Here is a 4,933-nt window from a genome sequence, read left to right as displayed (position 1 = left end):
GCCAGGAATGTTGTCATCCTCTGTAATGTTGCCATAAATTGATAAAGCAGTAAATGTCTCCTTTTTAAAGAGAAAACTATCCCATGGCAACAGCCTCATTCACCTGTAATCACACTCAGGGATACCCTTAGCTGTACAGTTGATAAAGATTTTATGTCATCCGAATTCAAAGGGTAAACAATGGCACTTAGTTTTTGAGTGAAGACAGGTTCATGCAGGGTGTCCCCCCCAACAAATGGAAACAGACAGTTAAGAACTCAAGTTGAATAAAGGTTAAAGCCTCAAAAATATGAAACATGCTATGTTAGATATTTCAGTGTAAAGCTATGTGCTATACAGACGGATGTGGTCCTTTCAAGAAGCAGTAAATGTATAGGGTCTGTTTGTTCCCCCTCCTGAGAGTTGAGACCTTGAGAGTACTTGCCACTTCAAAGAGACATTATCTCTAACCAACTGGTGCCTTGCGTGACTGCCACAGAATACAAATGATTCCCCTACAGGCAGTTTGAGAACACGGATATACACGCATGAGCACACGTAAGCGGAGAGCAAGCATTTAGCCTGCAAAAACACAATTACCCTCCATATGCTCACATCAGTCATCAGTGTCAACAAACAAGGAGACATGTTAATGATAACTGATCTTACGATAAGAATGAGAAGCTCTGTTTGTGTCTATCAGTTCATACCTATGTTTGGTAAAAGCAGAAAAAATAAAGCCGCCATCTTCACCGGTTTATTGAAACAATCATAAACATTAACGAGGATAAATCTATTTAGGCAAAATGAGCAGAGAACCGTTTCTGCTTTATAGCCCAGTTAGGGTGATATATAACAAACTGTTGCTTGATCTGCTTCTGGTTACATACTGTCCTCTGTCTGGATGTCTTGTGTATATAACTACATAGTTAAAAAGGATTTTTTATTTTCTTTAAAAAAAAAGGAAAATAGGACGACAGTCGGCACTGCATATCTACACAGGATCAGGTCCAGATACCAAAAACTGCAGATGCTCAAATCCTTTATATAAAACAGCATAGCATTTGTATATAACCTACGCACATCCTCCCATGGACTTTAAATAATCTCTACATTACTTAAAATACATAATACTATATAAATGCCACGTAAATAGTTGTTACACTGTATTGTTTAGGGAGTATTGACAAGAAAAAAAGTCTGTACATGTTCAGTACAGACTATTTGTACACGTGAGCAACAACATAACCTTTCCTTCTTTCAACACTTATAAATTGTTTTCATTTAATGTGCCTAAAGAGAAATGCAATGAATAAAGCACAGAGTATTTAAAATACAAGTTTCTGGATTTTTCTTCTTGATATTTTGGATCTGCAGTTGGTTGAATCTGCCGGTGCAGAACTAAATAGGTAAAAAAAAATCTTTCATTTAGAAAGTTCCTACGGCTTTCCAGCTTTTATTTGTTACTGTCAAACAAGGAGCTAAACTATTTTGCTATGTTTAAAGAAAAAAAAAGAGATTTCATCAAAGAAATGGAAAGCAACTATTCTCAGACTTTTGACCATCATTGTGACGGATTCTCCCCACTGCCTGGCAACCCTAAACAAGAAAGTCAGCGTGGCGCACACCTGAGAACCAGAAGGGTACTGACGGAGAATCAGCGCGGGACACACACCTGACGACCAGAAGGGTACTGACGGAGAATCAGCGCGGGGCACACACCAGACGACCAGAAGGGTACTGACGGAGAATCAGCGCGGGGCACACACCTGACGACCGGAAGGGTACTGACGGAGAATCAGCGCGGGGCACACACCTGACGACCGGAAGGGTACTGACGGAGAATCAGCGCGGGACACACCTGACGACCGGAAGGGTACTGACGGAGAATCAGCGCGGGACACACCTGACGACCGGAAGGGTACTGACGGAGAATCAGCAGCTTAGATGTCATACTTGAATTGCATTGATTATTTTCTGATTACAATGACTTGCCAATCAATCAAGGTCATGCAGTTACATGCATTGGACAGCTAGCATTTGTTTTGTTTGAATTTGACTTTTACCTGCATGAACTTTAGTATGTTTAACCTTGGATTATAGCTAAGAGACATTGCACCAGTGAACTCCTCAGAAGCCAGAGCATTTGCTGTATTTTTGATTGATCTGATTGTAATTCCTAGATCAGTATTTCCTAACCCAGTCCTCAGGGAACTCCAGACAGTCCACGTTTTTGCTTTCTCTCAGCACACCTGTACAAGGTATTCGGTGTTCCTGATCGGGTGGGAGCTGGGAGGGAGCAAAAACGTGGACTGTCTGGAGTTCCCCGAGGACTCGGTTGGAAACACTGGCCTAGATAATACACCCCAACACAATAACTTTTCATCAGTATATACTGTACATGCCTATGACATGAACTGGGTGTATTACCTTACATTGAACATTATGAGAGGCATTTCAGCTTGCAAAAAAATGCAGATCCTTTCTGTTGCATGATGTTCAACATCAATTGTCCCCAAAGCGTAGCAAAACCTGAAACTTCCTCACATTTGGGGACATTTTTCAGGTCCCCATTTGGATAACCTCAATTTCATAAAAATCTGTGAATGCATTCAAAAAGTAAAAATGGAAAAATGTTTGGTTACTTATGGTTAAGATTAGGGCTGGGTGGGGGTTAGGGGGGTCATGATTGGGATTAGAGTTTTCCCCATAGGAATGAATGGAGAGTCCCCACAAAGATACAATTACAAACCTGTGTGTGTGTGTGTGTGTGTGTGTGTGTATGTATATATTTGTATGTATATGTGTTTACATAGAAAATCTCAAAAACATTAAGTGTGCAGTTTAATTGCTTCGTAATATAAATATCTTCAATTTGATTTCCTTCTTTTAAATATAACTCCTGTTTACTTAGGTGAACCTGGTGGCCTAACCTTCTGTGTAGCCTGCTGCAAGCGGACAATACAAAGTACAGTACCACAAAGAGTATTAAAATACAAAATCCTTATAACATTTTAACTGCTGCATAAAGTTTTCAAACTTACTTTGCGGTACTAATAGTACAATATCTGATGTTTGAATGTCAACCTTTTGGGAATGAACCCATAAAATAACACTACATCATTTTGGACATTTTAGACATAATTTCAATATTCACGGTATATATCACATCAATAGAATGCAATAAAATCCCACTTTATAACCATTGGACGAGGATGTCATCCTCCAGAATTAATTAACCTTAGAGTATGCTACAGGAGCACTTAATTAGGTGCAGTAAAGCATAAAATATATCTTCCATAGCAGCTGTAGGCCCCAAACACATTGTCAGTAAAACTTAATTATAATATGCCCTTTACAAAATGTAAATTTTGTTTTCTAAAAACATAAACAAAACAGTGGTACCTCAGTTCTCGAACTCATTGGAACTCAAATTTCTTAAAAGTCGAACCAATCAGTTCGAAAAAAATTTACCTAGAACTTGATCTGAATCTCAGAAGTCAAACCGTGAACGCCGACCTAAGATAACGTGTATGCGCAGGGAAAAGAGTCACGCGGCACATCTCTCAGCGGAAACAAAGGGTAACGCTTCAGTCTCAGCCTCGCATTCGCTGTGATAGCATCGTGCATGTTTACACTAGCTGAATACTTTTTTAGACAGTAAAAATACATTTAGACAATGATAGACAGCAGGGTTGGGGCCATTCCGGAATGCATTGATCAATTCCAGTCCAAATCAGGAAATGGAACTGGAGCTAGGATTGGGGAAAAAACTACGGGGAACAGAATTGGAGTTGAATTTGAATTTCAGGGAGATTTAAGTTCCAACTCCAGTTCCATTTCCTGATTTGGATTGGAATTGATCAATGCATTCCGGAATGGCCCCAACCCTGACAGACAGTAACAGTAATTATTATTATTATATAACAAAATACATTTAAAAATAAAGATTTTTTATTATTTTAATATTGATAATAAACCATTAATACATCTAATTATAATAATATTGTCGTGCCCAGGTGTCACGCCCACACAGGCGGAACCGAGCGGGAGCGCAGCTTTATGCCTAATTAGCGGACTCACTAAAGAGACCAGCGCTCTAGGGCACGTTGCGAAGTATTGTGCCAAATGACTTTGAGCCGTGCCGAGCGTTTAATTGTATCTCGTGTACCCTATTTCCCTGACCTGTTCTGCCGGCCTAGTGTAAACTCCTCACCCTGCTTCCTTTCCTTCCCCAGCCCAGCTCACGTACCTGACCCGCTTCCCTTGCCAAGCCCTGCTCGTCTCGTCTCCCCTTCCCTGTGTGGTCGCGTCCCGTGCATACCTGCAAGACAGATTCCCTGGCTTCAGACCCTCGCTCCCCATCATCGACCTTGCCTCTGGATTACCCTCGTCTGTACCTTTGCAAAGTCCTTGCCATTAAAGCCTGCAGTAACCCGCATTACTGGATCCGTGTCTTTCTGCCCGAGCGATCGCCACACCAGCGGGGACGGAATGGAGACAAAGGCACAGACGTCAGGGTATCGGGGAATACGGGGTTTAATTACAGGTAAGACAGGCAAAATGTAGACGGACAATACAATGACCGGACTGGGGAAACAAACTGAAATGCGGACTAAATACAGAAGACTAATGACAACAAGCAGAAACAGCTGATCACACGGGGATTCCACACGGGGTTAACGAGGGGGCGTGGCACACAGAAGGAGCGGACGATTGGGGCAGGACACATTGTTTTTTTTTAACTTTACACATTGTTTGGATACATTTATTTTCTTACTTTTTAATTGAAATTGAAATTTAAAAGTGCTTAGATGTTTTATTTATTTATTTATTTATTTATTTAAACCTTTATTTTACCAGACAAAGCATTAAGAACAAATTCTTATTTACAATGCCAGCGTGGCAAGTGCCCGAGGGCACGTGATAGACAACATAAAACAAAGGCAATGAA

At 40.7% G+C, this 4,933-nt stretch overlaps 1 long non-coding RNA gene across 1 annotated transcript; it reads left to right on the top strand.

Moving 5' to 3' along the window:
- The first annotated feature begins 1,762 nt into the window (after nt 1-1,762).
- On the top strand, nt 1,763-4,420 carry LOC140591739 (uncharacterized). The gene is made up of 2 exons (XR_011992046.1): nt 1,763-1,900; nt 4,218-4,420. It is a non-coding gene; the product is annotated as an uncharacterized lncRNA (long non-coding RNA).
- Nucleotides 4,421-4,933: the final 513 nt, after the last annotated feature.

Source organism: Paramormyrops kingsleyae, chromosome 6, assembly GCF_048594095.1.
Source record: "Paramormyrops kingsleyae isolate MSU_618 chromosome 6, PKINGS_0.4, whole genome shotgun sequence".
Classification (NCBI taxonomy): Eukaryota; Metazoa; Chordata; class Actinopteri; order Osteoglossiformes; family Mormyridae; genus Paramormyrops; species Paramormyrops kingsleyae.
This window is presented reverse-complemented; position numbering and strand designations above follow the sequence as displayed.